Here is a 22,763-nt window from a genome sequence, read left to right as displayed (position 1 = left end):
AGTGAATATAATAACCTTTTATTCTTGGCTTTATGATACTTACTTACCTATTCCTCCCACTTTCATTTTTCTTATTATTGAGTGGCAGGAAAAGATTCATTTTAAATGTATAAATTTCAAATGAAAATTAATTTGTTCAGAAAAGTTTTTAAAAATTTCTAAATACAAAGGTGGAAAGAGTTATTGAGATTAAGATGAGTTGAAGACAGTATATATTTTAAAATGCTTGTGTGGATGTTTACCTAGATCTGCACTGATACAGTAATTCCAAGTTAAAAGTTAGTTTTTAATCATATCTGTTTCAAAACACTGCACTGATCAGAGTAAATGTTACTGTCTTTAAAGTACTAAAATATAAATTGATAGTAGTTTGCTTTTGCATTTTTGGTGAATTGCTGTTTATTAGTTGGAATCGCTTTTTGCAGACACTACAGCTTAAAGTAAAACTTTGTAAAACTCAAGAAATTTTTATATGCAGACTTTAAAGACTGCCTTCAGTGTCTGTGATAGAGGGCTTACTGTAGGTGTAGTTCCCCTCCCCACCCCCGCTTTCAATGGGTTGTACATACAATAGCCTTTTACTCTTGACTTTATAATACTTACCTACCACTTTCATTTTTCTTATTATTCAGTGGCAAGAAAAAATTCCCTTTAAATGTGTAAATTTCAAATGAAAATTTGTTCAGAGAAATTTGTGTCTTTTACAGTTTTTTTCCTATATTACATGTGATTATAAATTAGTGAGGTAAATTTTTAACAAATATATCACAGCTTATTTCTCAAAATTTGTGTTATTTCTTTCTAAGTGTTCCCCTTGGGAAGACGTACACATATTCCATCAATCAAAGTACTTTTGGAATGCCTGTTTTTGAAATTTCTGTAGTGGAATTGATGTCTAACTGCTCAAAATGGGTACTTTGAAGGGAGACAAGATTCATTTTGTGTATACAAGTGCTACCATTTTTCTTAAAAAAAAATCAGTCAATCAATCATAATAGCTTGTCTTATACTCTTGTATACCTTATAGATAATTGGGCCCTATGAATAGAAATACAGTGTTGAAAAACTACCTGGATTTTAAATAAATGGCCATATTTATCCATTTTGTTTTAGAAATCTTCTATGATATTGTCTCAGGGACCACCTGCAGCAGGAGCCCACAAATTGAATAAATGCAACATAAGGAGAGGGTTTTTTTTTTTTCTGTTGTTGCTTGTTTCAAAAATGCTACTATCCAGATTCTCTATTAAGGTACATTGTGCTATTTTAAATATTATAGTTATAACTGAATTAAGACCTTCTTTCTAGATTAAAATTATCCAGTGCTTAGAATTGACCGAAATCTGTACTTTACTGCCTCGCTTCTTGGCTGTTCTTACTTCCTTCATGCTCTTAAAACCTCCATCACCTCTCAACCCCCATCATTTTTTTAAGATTGAGGTGTATTTCTTGTAGAGATCAATTTAAAAGCAATACAATCTTAAACACGTGTACGTGTTTCCTTTTTCTTCATCAAAATGTAAAAATTCTAGGAGGATTGGATATTAAAATCCAAGAATAGGCAATTTAAGGGATGGCTAAGAGTATCAAAATAAATGAGGAAAAATAAAGAGTTCTATTCTTAGTAACTGAACATTTTGGAATTTGTCAGTAATGGAACTTTGAGGAAAAATTTCTTGCATAAAGCACTTGATGGGGAAAATATATTAACCTAAAATATTTGCATATTCATTATGTTTACAAAGCCAAGAATTTAATTTCTAAATGTATATCAATTTTTGAATGAAATTGAAGTACCAGTGATGTTGATATTCACCATACATTTAGTTTAAATGTTGCTTATATTTTTAGAGAATTTGCATTATTTTCTTTTAGTTCATTCTCTGTCTTATTTACATTCATAGTTTGTTGGTACATATTACCCTCCAAAGTAAATTCTGAACTGAGTACAGACCTTGCAAGAAAAGTTAATGTCCTTTTCTTATGTTCTCATGACATAAAGAACGAATCCTCCCCATCATAGGGATAACCTTACTAATAATTCCCAGCCAGGCAGGTTATTTCCTGCTGTTCATCTTTTCAGCCATCCCTTTCCTTGTGTTTATCTGGAAGTGGCTTTTGGAATGCCAGTAGAGGTGATGTGCCTACCAGTGGTGAACCTAGAGTGCCTTCTAGCCCCTGAAATACTATGGGGTAGGTGGTATGAGACTGTTGGCCTACTCAAACCAAAATTCAGGTAAAAATGTTATTTGTGAACTTTTTCCAAGAAAGGGAGGCTTGAATTTCTAAATGGCAAAGGTATTTTGAATGGCATATGTAATTCAGAATTTTTATTTTATTTTTATTTTTTTGAGGCAATATTCACTCTGTCGCCAAGACTGGAGTGCATGGTGTGATTAAGGCTCACTGCAGCATCAATCTCCAGGTCTCAAACCATCCTCCCACCTCAGCCCCCACTACAGGTACACATCACTATGCCTATCTAATTAAAAAAATTTTTTTGTAGAGATGGGGTCTCAGAATATTGCCTAGGCTAGTCTCAGATCTCCTGGGCTCAAGCAGTCCTCCTGCCTTGGCCTCCCAAAGTGTTGAGATTACAGGCCTGAGCCATTGCACCTGGGACGTTGGAAATTTTTAATGGAGTATATTAAGTATGAGAAATATGGAACAACCTAGGGTGTTTTGTGTTTAAATATTTCTGTCTTTTATGGTAATGTTTAAGGCTCTTTCTGGGTAGCATGTTTTCAGTGTGGTCCTCACTTGTTGTTCCTGTAGCAATTCAGCCTTATCTGGGATATGGAAGCCAGTAGGGTTGGCCTGCCAGTAGTCTTTGATATATAGGAACAGAAGTGAGTTTTTCCTATGAAAAATCAAGAATGAAGTGGCAAACCTGGTGACACAGTCTCAGTTGTTAGCAAAGCAGCATTTCTAAATTCAGCCTGAGGTCTGTTTTGTTTTCTGGTCCAGAAATCTTATACTTGCGGAGATAGATGGCTGGACTATGAGAAAATAAATCCGAAAGAACAAGAGAATCAGGAGAAGTATTATAAGATGCTTAGAGACAAGCAACATGGCCCTTCCACTCTCTGAGAGACTAAGGCAAAGGGATTCTGTCTTCTTTGCCACAGTCCACGAATTAACTGTCATTTTGCAGACTCCACTGTGCTAACAGTGTTGGAAAGGTGTTGGGGCATCATGGTTGATAGCAGTGCTACTTGGTAAAGCAGTCTTTAGAGCAGAGGGGAGGTTGGGTTCAGTGGGAGTGGGGATATATTGAAGAAGCTGCAATGGTGCCCTGTTGGTGACAGTAGTGACCTATTATAATCAACAGTACAAAGCAGAGAGGGCAACAGATTCCTCAACAGGGGAACAGATGAGGCCCTCCCAAGCTTAATTTGGAGGCAATGGAAGGAGCAGACCTTACATACCACACAGAGATGCACAAGGATAGATGTGCCATGGTAGGTGAGTGTTAGCTGATTGGTCTTTTTCAGGAACATGTGAGATATTTCAGGATGATTCCCAGCAAAGTTCTGGGAGTACAGCTTAGAGAGGCCTTTCATTCTGCATTAAAGATAGAGGTGAGAACGACCAAGCAGAAATTACATTTATTTTGTAAAGTAATTTACAAATTTATTGAGATACTAAAGGTCTCTCTTTTCCCCTTCCTTTTTAAACTTCTTTCCATGAAGTACTTTTTACATACTGTGGCAGTGTTCTAGGTGCTGGATCAACAGAGTTAAAATATGATTCTTTCCAATAGGAGCTTGTAGTTTATAGAGGAAAGAGTGGTAGTTAAAAAATTAACATCTAGTGTGATGAATAATGTGATAGATTAATGCATGGGAAACAGTGTACCTCAGAAGGGTTCTTAAACCAGCTTGGAGGTTGGGATGGAGGATAGTTTCAAGGAAACTTCCCTGAGAGTGTGCAGGCTGAATGTATATGAAGAATATTGAAAAAAGACACTCTAGGCGGAGGGAAATACTGCCTGGGGTGGCCCAGAAATGGCTACAAACCTAAAGTGTATTGAGGAACTGCAAGTAGTTTGAGTTTGCAAATTGAGTAAGAATGAGACCTGAGGCTATAAATAGAAAGCCTATAGATTTTTGAAGAGTCTTGTGGGTTATACCAGAAATTTGGGCTTTTTTTTTTTTTTTTTTTTTTTCCTGGAAGAGGAAAGAAGAATGAAAAATAGAAATAGTTTCAAATTGCAATGCTAGGCATTGTGATCTACTACAGGAATTTAAGCCAAGGAGAGCTGAGATCAGATTGTTAGAAAGAACACTTATGTGAAATTTAGCAATTAAGATGAGAGGCAAAATTCAAGAGCCCAGATACTTAGAAGGAGACTTCACACTAAATTAAGTCAGGGTCAGAGGTAAGGGAGAAGAAGGGACTAAACTGATCATATCTAGCAGTTGATTGCATCTGAGAAGACCGGAAAGGAAATACTGGCATTTGACCTGCGGGAGAGGTTGGTTGATAATGCCATCCCTACAAGAGAATACAAGAGGAGCAGTTTGAAAGGGTAGAGGATGACTTCTGTTTGGACATCTTATTGATTAAAGATAGGAGATGGTTGAATGTATGGATCTCTCAAGGCCAGGAGATGAGTTACTGTAAGAGATATGTACATGGAATCACTAACATAAACGCTGGCATGAACTTATTTAAAAATTATTTGCTAAGCATTTCCCAAGCATTGTGTTTGGCATTGATAGAACAAAGATGAATAAGTGTATTTGATGGGTATCTAAGGTTGCCCAGGGATTATAGGTAGAGATAAGGAGAAGTCCTTGGATAAATTGACTACTATCAAGCCAAGTGATGGGAAAAGAGAAACTTGTCCAAGAGATGAAGGAAGGAAACAGTGAATAATGATATGCCTGAATGCAGAGCTGGAGACAACAACACGACAGTGTGATAAATAGAGGGGTCAGAAGTGAAGTGCCAAAAGTGGTCGTCGAATTTGACATCTCTATGTAATGTGCCTTGGTAAGCAATTGGAGTGGAGTGATTTGAAGCAAAAATCAGCCCACAGGGTAGTTGATATATAAATGGGACATGAAGCATTATAGAGTATCAGTGAAAGGTACTATGTTACTGTTATCTGAAGAGCTGTCTGTCAGAGGGAGACACAGAGCAGCAGAGGTTTGTTGTTCTTGATTTAGGAAAGACTTCAAAGTGTTTATATATTGGTGAAAAAGGCCCAGAAGGGAGAGAGAGAGAGAGGTTGATGTTATAGGAGAGAAAGTAAGTTAAAATGGTTAAGTTTGGAGCAATGTATATGAAAAGATGGAAAAGGTTTGGACTTACTAGTGGAGGGATTAGTTTGTACAGGAGGAGGGCTCTTTTTTTTTTTAACTGAGAATGCAAGAAATATGAAAAGTGTGGATTTGACATGATAATTCAGATCTCCCAGGAGGCAGATGCCAATATGGAATTAGAAGCTTAAGAGATTTCTTGGGGGATAATCTTAGGAGGGTGAGAGAGAGAGAGAGAGCAGGAATAAGCAGGGAAAGCCTTCAGACTCATGTAGGTTCAACACCTGTGATAAGAGAGAAGTAAGGAAGACAGATTGGAGAGGAGGAACCTCAGATTGCAATGCTGTTTTCAAAAAGTCCCAACCGAGACAATGGTGAGGGCATAATGCAGTAGACAGAGCAAATTTTGCTTACTAGAGATGCCTTGTGTTGGCAGGAATGGCTTTTCCTGCAGCATCCCTGTCATTGTCTGGGAGCTGCATGGCCTTGTAAGATGTATGGAGAGAGTATGGCCTTGGCTTAAACACTACAGTGAATCCTGAACGTGTGAAAGCTGTATATTGTCAGCTGACTATAATTCCTCACAGCATTTTGTCTCTTGAGTAGTACATCTCCTTGGCTGCCACAGTGGATGTAGGTGTTTTAGTTGGGTGAAAGGATCAAAGACGGAAGGAATTCTTGTTGGTCCAATATTTCTTCTGCCTTCAGGAAATTAGGTGTAGAGTAAGAGAAGGTGTGTGAGATTGTGAGTGTTGGAAGGTTTTCAGGACATGATTAACACAGAGAAAGAGCAATGGACTGGTGAGATATTAGTTGAAATAGTAGCTCACAGAGTCTAAGATTGATAAGAAAGGAAATGAAACAAGAAGGAGAATAAGAGATTTAAATTAAATGAAGTCAAAGAACTCGATTTTTCAATTCACTTGAAAGTATTTGTACTGAGAATTCAGGAATACGAGAAGTTAAGGGTAGAGAGAATTGTGATGATAAAGTGGTATATTAGTTTAAGATTAATAGCCGAGCTGCACAAAATAGTGGTATTTTGAAATCCCATCATGTGAATTGAGAATAAAATGTTAGCAGCACAAAATGACAATTATAGGTATGCATCATAGAATCACAGCCATAAATACCATGACAAAGTACAAAGGTATTGTAGTTGCTTAGTTTTTGTAGTATAAGTTTTCTGTAAAGTTAAGTTTCAGAGTCACTTGTAATAATCAAGTTTCTCGATTAACTAAATCTATTCATTGTAAGGGAATGCAAATTTTTTTCCTAGGATTTTGTTTTTTTATGTGTTATTTTTCTCAATTTCTCTTATAGTCTAAGAAAATATTTTAATGCTTTTGTATTTCTCAACTCTTTTGAGTCAAGCATGTTGCCCTCTCCTGAAGGATCTGTTTGTGTCTCTAAAAGTCACCTGATAGAAACATTAGAGAGGTGAAAAACCTAGAAAACCTGTATATCCAAACATAACTTTAACTGATTAAGGAAATGTAGCGGTATTAAATACATGTAAACAACTTTTTTGCAGTTCTCTCTTTGTAGAGGGGACTTAGAGGTTGCAACAATAACTTTAATAATTACAATAATGTAATAAGATGGAAGGATGAACAACTATCAACATTATGATACTGCAGTACAATAAAATGTAATTGAAGATTCTAGATGATAGACATATGAGTGTATAATTAATTTTTTTCACCTTTTCTGTATATTTGAAAATATAATAAAATACTGAAAAGGTAGAATAACATCTGCAACTTTGAAATGCATTAAAAATAGGATGGTCTAGTAGATGTAGATAGGTAAGTGATACAATACATACAGTAAAATGTCAATTGTAGAATCTAGGTAGTGGGTATGTGAATATTCACTGTAACATTCTTGTAACTTTTCTGAAAGTTTGAAAAATTTCAGAATAAAATGTAGAAAATAGTGTTATAAACAGGTTTTCTAGTTAGAGATCTGAGTTATAGTTGTGTGACGTTAGGCAAGTTACTTAATCTGTGAGCCATGGTTTCCTCATCTGTGAAGTGGGAATAATGCCTAGTTTGTAAATTGTTTTGAGTGTTAGGGGAAAAAAAAAAATCTGTCAAGCTGCTGGCAAATGATAGGCATTTGACAATGCTTCTGATAATACTGAAACCATACACTTCAAATTTATATATTGTATCTTGGTTCTTGCTTACTATTTTTAAAATTTCTGGATGTATGGGCCAGTTAACTTACTGGATGGAACTTGGGATAAGGTAAGGTCAAGGCCTCCACTTACAGAGTCTGTATGTTTCATACTGGCTAAGTCACTGAGAGTCACAGCTTGAGCTCTACTGATGGAAAGTTGAGACCATTCTCATACCAATGGTGGAACCTCTGACTTTCTAGTACCTGTGAAAAACACTTTTGATGTACCTTTTAAAATATTTTCATTTTGTAAATTGCTCATAAGTTCTCCAAAGTGAAGAGACTGTATATATGTCTTAATTGATAATTTGATGCGAATATATGTATACCATATGTCACTGCTAGCTTTTTGATGCATTAAGTTTTTTAGAATATATAGTAGATGAAAATTATATTTATTGCTAAATAAACATTTATAACATGTATTTATATATTTACAAATATATAAATATATATTGCCTAATAATCAGTAGTACTTTCTCTGTCAATGATGTTTTTCTTTTTTCCTAACAAAAACCAGTTATCCTTTCGTTCCTTTTTAAGAAATAAAGTTGGATTTCTGATTTGAGCTTCAGGCTCAAGTGCATTTATAATATACAGTCCTCTTGTTTTTTTATTTGCTCTGTTTCATATGCAGGGTGGATAAAAATTACTTAACTTTTTATATTTATGTAAATTTATTTAAAATTAAATTCAAATTTACTACCATGTGTCTCATGGGCTAAACATAATATAGACTATTATAATCATTTATATAAATTGGTTTTAAAAACCAGTTCAATATGTTGAATCAATATGTCATGAATTTCATATCTATATAGTTGTCATCCTAGTAAATTCCATGACATGTACTTTTACAGCATACAGATTTTAAATAAAATTGAATAGACTTTTCTAGCCTGCATTATGGAGGAACTTCTGTTATCATCCAGTCGACTGATTTAATATTAGAAAAGAACCATGATGCTTAAATGTGAACCAGCCAGATTTTGTATGTCTATCAAATCTTTTAGGATTGGGTTTTTATCTTTCAGTGATATTTGCTGATTATTCTCTGTTTGCAGATTTTTAGATGATGTAGGATAACATGAAAATAAATATTTACTTCAAGAGGTTATTCAGAGAGTGCCCTTGTTCTCTTTTTGTGGGTATTTGCCAGTGTATGGCTACAAATCTTTATGAAACATTAGGGTAATTACAAGGCATCTTTAAACCCATATACCTGTGTATTTTGTCAATTAATGAAGAGTAAAAGCACATCTTATGTGGTATGCAGGGCAGATCTGTGACTTTTTTGAAATTAAAATGCATCAACATTCAGATGGTTGTGGAGCAGTAGTTTATTAGGAATACCAAATGCTGTATAGCTACATGAGTAAACATTTAAACATGAGTAAAACTTGGGCAATTTTAAGACAGAAAGAAGAGATAAAAGGAAATATTGGGAGAAGAGAACAGGCAATATATAATGTTATATGTTAATATTATATATGTTATCCTTGAGCAAAAACCTAGAACAATAGTAATGAATTATAAAATATTAAATATGTTGCCTATTGCCAATACAGAACAAAAAGTTCCTTTTTATTCTTAAAAGATCTTCTTAAGATTTAAATTTTAATTACTTAAATTCTGGTAAAAATTTCAAATGAGGGAGATTTAGTATAATCAACTTATGTATTTGTCATTGACTTTGAATCTTAACCAGTGCAATATCCTAGTTTTACTGTGAAATTATAAAAATTAGTTCTTTTATTAGTAAAATTTAATGGTTATACTACTGAGTGCTTAACAAAATAATATTTAATATATAAACAAAAGCAGTTTCCACCACCTCTTTGACAATGTTCTCTTTTTGTAACCAAACTATGTTAATGTGGTTGACCTGCAGTTAGTCTTTATGGTTATAAAGAATTAGAATAACCTATTTTTAAAGAGTAATATATATCTTTCTAGCAACCTCTCTGTTATTCATTTGCTAAATATAAATTAGTAGTGAAAATATACATATATTTTATATTCTTAGAGAATTTTTCCTAAACAGTTGCCTGTTAGGGTCATTTGTTCTAAAATATTATTCCTCCTACATTCAAAAATAAATGAAAAATGTAGGAGGGTGTTCACCTTTTACGTTGCCATTCTAAATGCTTGCTAGAACATTATTATCAAAGCCTGTGATGCTCTCTGAAAAGAAGAGTTTGGAAGGAAAGCAGAATTAGTATACTCTTGTTGTTTTGATTTAGTAGGTCAGGGTTTTTAATTAGTTTTGTGTAACCTGAGAATTTTATACCTGGATGCTTATTCTTGAATATCTTTTGGTCTTTTATACTTGTGTGGTTCTTACCTTGTCATATATAGGTATATTTTGTTTATTTAGAACAATTTCTAATTGTCTTCAGAAAGCATCAAAGACTGAAGACTAGGTAATTTATTTTCAATGTGTAGTATTAACTGCTGCACTGTATATACATTTTATGTTTATGTCAGGAAAGGGTTGCAGAGGGGTGCTTTAGAACCACCTTTTCAGCTCTAAATAGCTATTGTGTACATATGGTAAGGTACTGCTGCTTAACAATTAGTAACTGCTTTGATGAAACTAAATTACATGTTTAAGTTCCCATCAGGAAGTCGCTTCACATATCTGTATTAATGTATTCAAGGCTCGAGAAGGAAAGTTAATTTTCCAGCTTAAATATTTAATTCAAGCTTAAAATTTAGTCTGTAATTAGAGCTCCCAAATGGCAGGAACATGGAGTATTTGTCCATTTTAATTAGATTGTTGTTTACCTATTAATTATATATCATATCTTGTCATATAGTTTTGATGGTAACAGATGGTGCTAGGAGTTAGTAAGGGTTTGAACAAAATAAGATTCCACATGATTTATTAAGTTGCACTTTATTAGTGAGTGGTCTGCTTTAGTCAGGTTATTCTCCCAAATAAGGATTGTGAAACATTTCACTAATTTTGGTAATTATTCTTTTGTGGACTCTTAAGAAATATTGAGCATAAAAAGTCTGAGATGAGAGATGTCTATTTAGAAACAAAATGAATTACTTGAGGCATCTTTATATTTAAGGAATATGTATTACCAAATCATATAATTGGTATGAAGTTTAGTGTATTTTGGTAGGACAATGTTAGGGAAGCAAAATTTCATTTATTGGTAAAAATGTAGGCATAGGGAATGTTTTATGTATGTATACAAAATTATGATTTAGGATAGGAAAATAATAAGATGGTGATTTAGTTATGTATATCAAAGACATTCCTTTCCTGACTTTTGAATTTAACAGAAGGACTAGGTTCTTTGTTTACCAAAATATTCTAAGAGGAATCTCTAGTGTCTAGTGAAGTTGAACAACAGAATTTCCATATTCAAAAAGTAAATGTCAACTAAATAGAAAGGCCTTCTAAGTTTGTTTATTCAAGATTTTATTAATTTTTCTGGTTACCTACTCAGCTTTCTAAAAGGAATAAATTTTATATATGTATATATGCATATATTTGTGAAGGGATACAGACAGTAAAACAGAGAGGAGAGGAAAAGGGAGAAAAGGAAGGAGGGCTTAAAATTTTAGGCTTTTAGTCGTAGGTAGTTTATTTAAAATTTATTGGAATCCTTAATATCATTAGCTTTGGTTTGTGTTACTATTTATTAACTCTTAAGATTCTTATTTTGAAATTGATGATCAGTGTTTTATAGCAAAAAGTAAACAGAAGGCCCTACTTTTATTAATTTCAAGATTTGCTCCAGAAGGGGATCCCTGATTCCTGTGTATCAGATCTTCAAAACTGTGGCCTTCTGTTACCTGTTACCTTCAGTAAGCAGCTTTGTTTTTTTTAGTTGTGTTTTGTCTTGTCTTGTTTTTGTATTTTAGTTTGTCCCTACTTATCAGTTTTCAGAAATAAAATTTGCCTCTTGGTGTCAAAACTATTAATAATTCTTTGTGGTGGGGTGATATTTTAACGTAAGTGCATAATTCCACATGTTCACAGCAGACTGTTAGATGTGTAATCCACGAACTCTTAGTGTGTACAAAATGCTCACATAACTGAATATATTAAGCACTTAAGCTTATCTATGTTACAGAATTGAGATTTTTATCACTATATATTACAGTGTCTTTAAAACTGTTTGATTTGTTCAGGAAAGAACTAAGTGATTTTTTTCCTCTACTGAATGAGGAAATTGTCACTTTAATGTGGCTTTAGTTTCATGTTTTTCCTCCTTAGAATACTGAGTGCTTAAAAAGCAATCTCAAATATTGTGCTATAATGTTATAATATAGGAAGGATACTGCAGTATAGTTATAGTAATTAAAGAGACTAGTGGAGGAAAAAATTATTTTTCATTTAGAATACCTGTAACCTTAGCTTGAAAGTTTGAATTTTTAACATTTCTTCCCTTTGTGAAAACGTGGGACTATATTTCCTTTGGCAAAGTTTTTCAAATGTAACATGCACTGATTTTCAAAAAAAGAACACTAAAAGCATGTAAATTACTCTAATTCGAAAAGTTATCCTTTATAAAGGAAGGAGGAGATTATTTCTTTTTGTTAAAGCATGCCAAATATCATATACATTGGTTGTGTTGTTGTATCTGAGGCAGTAAATAAATAAAAAACTATTTGTTGTTGTCAACAGAAACAGCAATTGAAAATAGAAATGAGGTTTTCTTTGCAGTTGATTCTTTTCAGCTCCTGGCATATCACTTTGCCCTTTGGAAAGACTTTTATTTCAATAGCCAGCCATGTATATATTTACCTTTTCCAAAGAAAATTGTAGTACTGATTACTTTTTCTGTAATTATTATGGTCTTTCTTTTCTTAAAATAGCAATATGTGAAAAATATTTAGGAAAATGTAATGATTGATGAATTAGTCTTACTACTTAATACTGCTTTCAACGAACATAATCAGTTAACTGATACTCCTTAAGGACTTTAAACACAGTACTCAAAAACTGTTACTGAATGAACAGCTAATGTGCTTTGGAGTAGTGACCATTTGGGAAAAGATGATTGTAGGATTGACCTCCTAGTGATATACAATCAATGTTTTTAGACAGTGTCTTAAAAAAGTTAATAGGTTCCATTAAATGAAGTTCCTCAGACACATAAGTTTCCCCAGAACAGGTTTTAGGAGTAATAAGTACTGGGACAATAACAACTACATACTAATTATTCCAAACATTAAAGAACAGGGGTTTTTTGTTTTTTGTTTTCTAGTAGAAAAACCTAACTTTAGAGTTCTCAACTTTCATTTTTTTCTAATATAATTAAGCAAAAGCACAACAAAAATGAATATATGATATTGATTTTTGGGCTCATTTTATTTTTTTCCCACTCATGGTACTACTATGCATTGTGACAGGTTCAAAATTAAAAATAATCTGTAAGCAGGACGTTCAGATCATCAAGATTTGATGTCTGGATGCTGATTTGTTTTTAACATATAGGAAAAAAAGATAGCCATTTGTCTATGCTGACTACTTAAGAGAGAGGTGAGGATTTGATGAGATCCTCAGCAGTAGTGGTGGGGCATACATAGGGCATCAACTAGCATGGTGGGTAGGATGGGTGAATGCAGATTCTAAATATATTAGAAGTTCCTTGCCTGGAACTCCTACCTCCTTCTTTCTTCAAGAATCAGTTCAAATTTATTTCTTTCATAAAATATTTTAGCTTGTACATTCATTGTCACTTTGTACACTAATCATGTTGAATTATAATTGTTTACATGTCTTTTTGATAAAACTGTAGGCCCATGAAGCTTAAGGGGGGGTAGTAATTTATTTATATTTTTGCCTCCAATGTTTTCAGCCAATGATTTGATTCATAGTAGATGCGTAATAAATGCTGGTTAAAAAATGAATAAAAGTATTTCACTTTATAGGGTATGGCTATCATGAAAGAGAATGCAGTGGATCTGTGAGGAGCCCTGTAAAGTTTTTCAACTTTTAAGTAATGATAAAAATATTTTTACAAAGTAATGTCTGGGAAGGTTGTTTTTTTCCTCCAATTTGCTTTTCCAGTTTAAACTATCTTTATTTTTTGTTAATGTATAAGTACTCCATGTTTTTGCTAAAATCGTCAAACAATACAGAAATGTATGAAGTTAAAAATCACCTGTAAGGCCGGGCACGGTGGCTCACACCTGTAATCCCAGCACTTTGGGAGGCCAAGGCGGGTGGATCGCAAGGTCAGGAGATCGAGACCATCCTGGCTAACACGGTGAAACCCCGTCTCTACTAAAAATACAAAAAATTAGCCAGGGATGGTGGCGGGCGCTTGTAGTCCCAGCTACTCGGGAGGCTGAGGCAGGAGAATGGCGTGAAGCCAGGAGACGGAGCTTGCAGTGAGCTGAGATCGTGCCACTGCACTCCAGCCTGGGCAACAGAGGGAGACTCCGTCTCAAACAACAACAACAACAACAACAACAACAACAACAACAACAACAACAAAAAACCACCAGTAATTCTTTCCCCAGTGATGACCATTGTTTCTTACTTGAATATGTCCTTCCAGACTCCTTTTTAAAAATACGTTTGTCTTCTCTCATTTCCTTTTTAAAATTTTATAAGCCCTTTCTAAAGATACTGTTTTGAAATCTTAATTCTTTACTCTTCACATTGTGAATCTATAACCTTATATTATACAGAATGTACTTTGATAATTCCAGGTGACATTTTCAGACCTTAAATTTAACTTTACTCCTTTTTGAAATATATTTTTGCCTTTGCTTCTATGATATTATACCTTCCTGATTTTCCTGATTCATTGTGTTGTATTCCTCAAGATCTAGTGCTTTTCTCTTCTCACTATACCCTTTTCTTCGTAATCTAGTCTGTGTCTATGACTTCAGTTAACCACTTTGTATGCAAGACTCCCAAGTTAACAGATCCAGCCTAGGCTATTGTTATGACCTCCAGGCCCGCATATCAAACTATCTATTTGATGTCACTTTTCTTGGATTCCATGATGGTTCCTCAAATTTGACGAGTCTAAAATTAAATTTATTATATTCTTCCTTTGTTCAGACCTTCTCTGTCTAGTAGTCCCAATTTTAGTCAAGAATATCTTTCTATCCAGTTGTGCAACCTGAAAACTCTCTCTTACTCACTATAACTAATCCATCAACAAATATCCCCTCATCATTTACATAACTGTGATATACTTACGGATTTGTTTAGGACTTAGTTTTAATCTGTTGATCTGTATGTCTCTCTTTACACAAACCTTACACTTTTAAGTAAGAGGATTTATTGTTTTTCTGCATTACAGGGCTATTCCCTTTATATCATTATTCTTTTAAAAATTGTAGGTATTCTCAGACAATCTACATAGACCTCAGAATCTTCCTGCCATCTTCTGTCTCGCAGTCCCTTTGGAATTTTTATTAGATTTGCATTAGATGTATTGATTATAGAAAATTTATTTATCCCCAATAATGAGCATTCCCATCCAGGAATATGTTGTGCATCTTGATTTGCCATTTGGGTCCTTCAAACAAGTCACACATTTTTTTATATCTAGGTTTTCACAATGCACCAAGACTGTTGTTGCCCTTGTGCTGGGTTATTTTAGTTATGGTTGGTATTGGTTTGTCTGGTGTTTAGCACAGTCCCTGGCATATCACTCACAGTAAATATTAAGTTTTGAGCAGTGTTTAGTGTATAGGGAATCTTTCTTTTTTTTTTGTTTTAAGTCATGCAGTCTTACTCGTTTTATGATTTAAAAATTTTTTAATTTGATTATCTTGAATTTTTATAGACACTATTAGGTGCAAATTATAATTTTGTCTTCCTTTTAAAATTTATACTTCTAATTTCTTTTACTTGACCTATTGGGTTGGGTAAAATCTCTCTAACAATGTTGAATTAATAGGATTGGCATTAATAGCTAATATCTTTAGGTGTCTGTTTTTAAATGTCAAAATCCATTTATGTTTTGCCATTATAAATACTATTTGTGGGTTTTTTTCACCCTAATGCTGTATTGACCAATGGAAGTTTTATATTTTGTTTGCTTAGTTTATTTTTATTTTAATTTAATTAATTAAATTTTTTTTAGAGATGGGGTCTCACTCTGTCATCCAGGCTGGAATATAGTGGCACAATCATAGCCCATTGTAGCCTCCATCTCAAGGACTCAGGGGATCCTCCCTTCTAGGCCTCCCAAGTAGCTGGGATTACAGGTATGTGCCATCATACTCTGCTAATTGAAACAAAGTTTTTTTAATCAAAGGTTTGCCATATTCAGTGACACATTGTATGGTCTTTTTTCCTTTAGTTGACTTACATAATCAGTTAATAGACTTTCTAATCTTTAACTGCCCTTGCATTTTTGGAAAGATTACTTCTTGTTCATGATGTTTTGTGAGATCGTTCCTCTGTGCTCTCTTTGTCATGTTTTGGGGTTAGGATCATGCCAACATAAAATGAACTGGGACAGTTTCTTTCTCTTTGGAAATTTGTCCTTTCTTAGAACAGATTTGTCCTTTCTTATTTTTTATTTTATTTAGTTCTTCAAATTTGTTGGCCTAAAGCTGTACATAATACTCCTCACCCTCCCACTCCAGTGTTTAAATAATCTTATTGAGGCCTGGTATTATATTATTTTTCTTGCTGTTACTAACAATACTTTATGTTTTTTCGCCTTCCACTTGGTCAACTTATCAAAATTTAGTCTGTTTTATTGAGCTTGCAAAGAAGGAAATAACTAGCTTGTTTGCTTCTCTGTCTGCTAATTTATTTGGTTTATTTTGTTTTTATAATCTTAAGATAAGTGCTGGCTCATTTATTTGTTATATTTTCTTTTGTTTTACATTTAACAGAGTGTTAATCTATGATTTTTTTGCTCTTACTAGAGCTTTGATTGAACCCTCTAAGTTTTTATGTATATATGTAAAAAAGTGTATCATATGTATGATATGTGTATGAAATTAATTTGCTTTAATTAGCTTTTAACCTTTTCATTATAACATAGATCACAGATACAGGAAACCATTCAAAACAAATATATGTCTTCGTGAATTATTTTAAGGTAAACATGCTTGTAATTATTACTTAGGTCAAGAAATAGAACTTTGCCAGCCACTGCAGAAGCTCTTCCATGTGTTCTGTGCCAATCACAGCCCTCTTTTTCCCTCCAAAAGTAACTTCTGACTTTCAGAATAATAATTTATTTCTGTTTCTTTATGGTTTTGTGACTTAGGTGTGCGTCTCTAGACACTATAGTTTAGTATCATTCATGTTCATTTCAAAAAACTATTTTTCTTTTTTTTTTTTGAGATGGAGTCTTGCTCTGTCGCCCAGGCTGGAGTGCAGTGGTGTAATCTCTGCTCACTGCAACCTCTGCCTCCTGGGTTCAAGTGATTCTCCTGCCTCAGCCTCCCTAGTAGCTGGGATTACAGACGCGGGCCACCACGCCCAGCTAATTTTTGTATTTTTAGTAGAGATGGGATTTCACCATGTTGGTCAGGCTGGTCTTGAACTCCTGACCTCATGATCCACCTGCCTCAGCCTCCCAAAGTGCTGGGATTACAGGTGTGAGCCACTGTGCCTGCCCCCCACCCCCCCTTTTTTTTTTAAAGACAAGGTTTTACTCTGTTGCCCAGGTCAGAGTGCAGTGGCATAATCATAGCTCACTGCAGCCTTCAACTCCTGGGCTCAAGTGATCCTCCTGCCGAAGCCTCCTGACTAACTAGGACTACAGATGCATACCACCATGGCTGGCTAATTTTTCAATTTTTTTAGAGACAGGGTGTCTCACTTTGTTGCCCAGGCTAGTCTTGAACTCCTGGCTTCAAGTGATCCTCCCAACTTGTCCTTCCAAAGTGACAGGATTACAGGGGTGAGCCACTGAGTCTGGACTATATTTGCCTTTGAAGACTTTCTTAAACAACAGGTTTTCCCTCCAGCCCTTTCTTTTCTTTATATGTTATTCACTGAAGTACCTGAGTTGTTTGACCTGCTGAGTTCCTTGTAGTCTGGATTTTGTCGATCTTATCTTCATGGTGAAGTTAAACATTTTGTTCTATATTTTTTTCTAAGTTGGCAGGTACAGTCAGAGTTTGATTGCATTTAAACTTAATCCCTTAGATAGGACTATAGGTGCCATTGTATTTTCTCATCAGGAGGCACATAGTATCTTTTTAAAATTTTAAATGTTGGCAGGTATTGATTCTCAAAGCCTGCATCCATTAACTCATCACATCATATGTTATATAGTGTTTTTGTTATATAAAGTAACTAGAAGTGAAATGTTTCAATTTGATTATCTAATAAGGACTTTTTTATCATTAAAGAAATTCTAGATTTGGCCGGGCGCGGTGGCTTACGCCTGTAATCCCAGCACTTTGGGAGGCTGAGATGGGCGGATCATGAAGTCAGGAGTTCGAGACCAGCCTGGCCAATATAGTGAAACCCTGTCTGTACTAAAAATACAAAAAATTAGCCGGGCATGGTGGTGGGCGCCTGTAATCCCAGCTACTCGGGAGGCTGAGGCAGGAGAATCGCTTGAACCCAGGAGGTGGAGGTTGCAGTGAGCCGAGATCGCGCCGTTGCACTCCAGCCAGGGCAACAGTGCAAGACTCCCTCTCAAAAAAAAAAAAAAATTCTAGATTTGTATTGTGGTCAGTGAATGTGAATTCCACATTCTCACAATGTATGAACATGATCTTTATCTCCTCTTACATAGAAAAATTTGCAAATATCCTGTGGCATTTGTAAAGATTATCTTATTTTCCTTGTCATTTAAATGTTTTAGGCCGGGCTTAGTGGCTCATGCCTGTAATACCAGCATTTTGGTGGGAGGCCGAGGTGGGCAGATCACTTGAGGTCAGGAGTTTGAGACCAGCCTGGCCAACATGGTGAAACCCCATCTCTACCAAAAATACAAAAAATTAGCTGGGTGTGGTGGCCATGCCTGTAATCCCAGGTACTTGGGAGGCTGAGGCAGGAGAAACTTGAACCTAGGAGGCAGAGGTTGCAGGGAACCGAGATGCCACTGCACTCCAGCCTGGGCAACAGAGCGAGACATTGTCTTAAAAAAAAAAAAGTTTTACATTTATATAGCTATTAAAAATGAAGTCTTTATTTATTTATTTATTTATTTAAGAGAAAGAGAATAGAAAATAGACCATAAAATATTTAGGAAATTGATGCAGAAAATATGGGGAATGAAAGATCTAGTTTCTATTTTGTGATTGAAGGCTGAGAGTGTGGTTAAACATGTGATTTAGAACAGGGGTTGGTAAAATGTGGCCTATGAGGCAAATCTGGCCTGGCATCCATTTTTGTACAACCTACAAACCAAGAATGGTTTTATGTTTTTAAGCAGTTTAAAAAATTCAAGGTAGGAATGCTATTTCTTGACTTATGAACATTATATGAAATTCACAGTTGTGTCCATAAATAAAGTTTTATTGTAACACAGCGATGCTAATTTATTAGTTTACAGCAAAGTTAAGTAGTTGCAACAGGTACCGTATGGCCCACAGAGCCTAAAATATTTACTATATCTAGTTCTTTTTCAGAATAATGTTACCAATACCTAGCTGAGAACAACCCCTTTTTCCTCATCTTTCTCACTCCCATTTAATCTGTTATTTACAATAAATAATTTCTTGTGGGAGAACCTTTTGAAAAATATTCCCATATATAACTGTATGAATTCAACCTGTTCATGACTATTAGTTTTTGATCACATTGAAATTCATTATTTTTTTGGCCTTTTTAATTATTTTATTATTTATTATTATTGGATACTTTTAAAATAGACGTCCATTTTATATTGACTATGTTATTAAATCAGTGGCTTTTCCTAAATGCTTTTTAGACAGTCTTGGCAATTATTACTATTAAATTGTAATTTAAGGTGATAATTTTATATTGTATAGTTGGTTACATTTGTGTTTTCCATAAAGATTTCCTTATTTACATAAAGTCACATTGCACCTTAAGTAAACAAATTGTTGAAATCATTCAGAGAGCAAATCCTCTCAGGTTTTGGGATAGGATTGTGATTTTATTAAGGATTAAATTTTAGAGTTGACTTTGGTTTCTTATAATGTCATAGTTTATTGTTGTTTTTGCGAGCTATAAAATAGAATTATAGTAGAACAAGGGTTCTTGAAAAAGTACTCTGGTAATATGTATATGGGTAGAGAGAAGAACTTGGTTGTTGTAAACCATGCATATGGGTTACTCTAATCCACAAGAGATAGGTTTTGCATCATGAAAATTTCTAATGTGTTCATAACATGATTGTGCTGGGTAATCAGAAAGCCAGGATTGACTCATTCCTAGAAATTCAGTATACCCCTGTTTTGTTCCGGTGTGTAGCTGTGTCTTTCTTTGTGTCTGTATCCTGGTTGTTTTACTAAAATTTCTGATATTTATGTCCTGATAAATTTTAAAATGTTAATTTTTAACATTTAAAAAAATTTACCTATGGCTGTTGCTTGGTTCAGATACAAAGAACCAAAATTAGTTGGGCATGGTTGCATGTGTCTATCGTCCCAGCCACTAGGGAAGGTGAGGTGGGAGGATCACTTGAGCATGGGAGGTTGAGGCAGCAGTGAGCAGTGACTATGCCACTACACTCCAGCCTGGGTGACAGAGTGAGACCCTGTCTCAAAAACAACAATAACAACAACAACAACAAAACAAACAAAACAAAGAATGCCAGAAGGTATTCTTTGCCATAAATGGAAGTTGCAATGAAAGCAAGCAAAATATATTTCCATTTTAATGCTTGTTAGCAGCCAATTGCATTGTTAAACTTTATATTTTTATTTGGAAGAGTGACGTATTGGCACACAAACTTCTTATCCTCAACAACATACATCCAAATGGAATGTTATTTTATGTAAGCTATTGTGTGGCAAAGTAGCTCTGAGAAAAGGGAGCCTATCACTCTTGGTTTTTTTTCTCCCATAGGAGAAAGGCCATATAAAGCCAAAAGTTTCATAGCTATCTTGTTTCTAAGATTGTTCGTGGAAAATTTCTTAATTTTTATTATGATCAATTATTGATGTATAAATATCTGGTTCTATTTACCAACAAATAGTCAGAATTGATACCAGCTGTTTGACCAATTGGTTAAACATTTGTCAGCACTAATATGCTTTTCATTCATGTTAAGCAGTTGTTTTTATTTTTTATTTTTATTTTGTGTTGAGGGAGGAAGGTACTTTAGGTTGTGTGACATGAATTTTGTAGCAATATAAAAATGTAAATTTGCGTTGGCTTTTCCTACTCTGACTTTTCCTACATGTGTGTTTGCCAGTGTCTTAAATGGGTTTCTTCTACTTCTTTATCCTTTTATTTCTGTTTGTATTTGTCAAAACAAAAGAAGTGGTCAGTGAGTATAGTTCACTTCTGTATGTAAATTATTGTTCTAAGGCGGTTACTAATGGTAACTTCATGCTCTTAAGGGTTCTGTAGTGTATAACAATCATTTATGGAAAGTTTTCCTAAGTAAATTGTTAATAAAAATAATTACATTATCAAAATTTGAAAATGAGTTACCTTTTTGATAAATCAGAGCTAATTTAAGATTATCTTTTAAAAATGTCACTCATGATCAGTTGCGTTCTATTAAGCTTTCAGGGATGAGACAGAAAGGTATGCAATAAGACATGCCAAAATCAAACCTTATGCTCTTGGAGATTATTCCGATATTAGCTTGTAAGATGGCATCGAGAGGAGAAACCAAAGGTGTAGAGGCAGGCTTAGTAGTTATTGTAATGTCTGTGGTAAGCAATGAGGAGAGCCTAAATTGAGTAGTGACTAGTCATGAAAAGGTGAAGATGATGATGAAAATACAGGAAATGGAAATGAATTTTAAACGAATAGAAATTTCTTATTTTTTTGTAGGCTTAAAAACAAACTAGGCTAAGCACGGTGGCTCATGCCTGTAATCCCAGCACTTTGGGAGGCCAAGGCGGGTGGATCACCTGAGATCAAGAGTTCGAGACCAGCTTGGCCAACATGGTGAAACCCTGTCTCTACTAAAAATACAAAAAAACTAGCCAGGTGTGGTGGTACATACCTGTAGTCCCAGCTACTTGGGACACTGAGGCAGGAGAGTCACTTAAACCTGGGAGGCAGAGGTTGCAGGGAGCTGAGACTGTGCCACTGCCTGGGTGGCAGAGCGAGACCCTGTCTCAAAAAACAAACCAAACTATTAAATATCAGCAATTTCAGTGGTTAGACATGTAAACCAAAAATAAAATTCTAAGCCCCCAATCAACTGAATGGATCCTCTTGTTGTCCAAGGGGATTCCAAAGAACCCCGAAAAACTTGCTCAGGCCATGACAGGAATGGAAAGGTCGGTCATGGCTTGTTTGTACTCTTCTTGCTTTGGAGTTCAGGCACAAAACTGAGCAGCATTAACATTAAAATGGAGATTATAAGACTGACAAAACAGACTCTTTGTAGCACTAAGATAACAAATACCACCCTGATTGTAGTATAGCATCACATGACAGACAGCAGGCCCTGTAAGAAATCAAAGCATTTTACCCCATATTTAACATGTTTTGAAATGGCCCTTCAGGGTTATCTCTTGTGGGAGAAGTTTACATTCTGAATAGAATCACAGTCCCATTCCTTTCCCAGCTGTTTTTCTGATCCTGAAGAGATTAGCTGGGAGTCCAATACCTTTTAAAGATTTAATAGGAGAAACAGTTGCCATCTATTGCCTCTGAAGGTGACCACTTAACTCTTTCAGCTAATTGCCAACCAGAAAATCTTTGAATCCACCTATGACCTGGAAGCCCCCTTGCTTTGAGATGCCCCGCCTTTCTGGACAGAACCAGTGTATACCTCACATATATTGATTCATGTCTTATGTATCCCTGAAATGTATAAAATCAAGCTATAACCCAGCCACCTTGGGAACATGTTCTTAGGACCTCTTGAGGCTGTGCCATGTGTCGTGTTCCTTAACTTTGGCAAAATAAACTTCTAAATTGATTGAGACTTGTCTCAGATACATTTTGGTTTACAGAGTTAATAAATTCATTGTCAACTTGCATTAGAAAAAAAAAAAGCACAAGGCCTGGCGCAATGGCTCATGCCTGTAATCCCAGCACTTTGGGAGACCTAGGAGGGTGGATCACAAGGTCAGGAGATCGAGACCATACTGGCCAACATGGGGAAACCCCATCTCTTCTAAAAATACAAAAATTAGCTGGACGTGGTGGCGCGTGCCTGTAATCCCAGCTACTTGGGAGGCTGAGGCAGGAGAATCGCTTGAACCTGGGAGGCGAAGGTAGCAGTGAGCCAAGATCGCGCCACT

General features: G+C 35.0%; 1 protein-coding gene across 35 annotated transcripts in view; it reads left to right on the top strand.

The window, feature by feature from the left end:
* The window catches only part of TBC1D5 (TBC1 domain family member 5), a 588,093-nt gene that overhangs the window by 160,392 nt on the left and 404,938 nt on the right, over positions 1 to 22,763 (top strand). For 15 of the 35 annotated variants that reach the window (XM_063703441.1, XM_055381149.2, XM_055381141.2 and 12 more), the window contains one exon: positions 15,527 to 15,650. The exons of the other annotated variants lie outside the window; for them this stretch is intronic. The gene's annotated coding sequence lies outside the window, so the exon portion shown is untranslated. The remainder of the gene's footprint in view (positions 1 to 15,526; positions 15,651 to 22,763) is intronic. 35 annotated transcript variants of the gene reach the window in all.

This window comes from Gorilla gorilla, chromosome 2, assembly GCF_029281585.2.
Source record: "Gorilla gorilla gorilla isolate KB3781 chromosome 2, NHGRI_mGorGor1-v2.1_pri, whole genome shotgun sequence".
Taxonomy (NCBI): Eukaryota; Metazoa; Chordata; class Mammalia; order Primates; family Hominidae; genus Gorilla; species Gorilla gorilla.
Note: the sequence above shows the minus strand (reverse complement) of the source record. Positions and strands in the feature narration are given on the sequence as shown.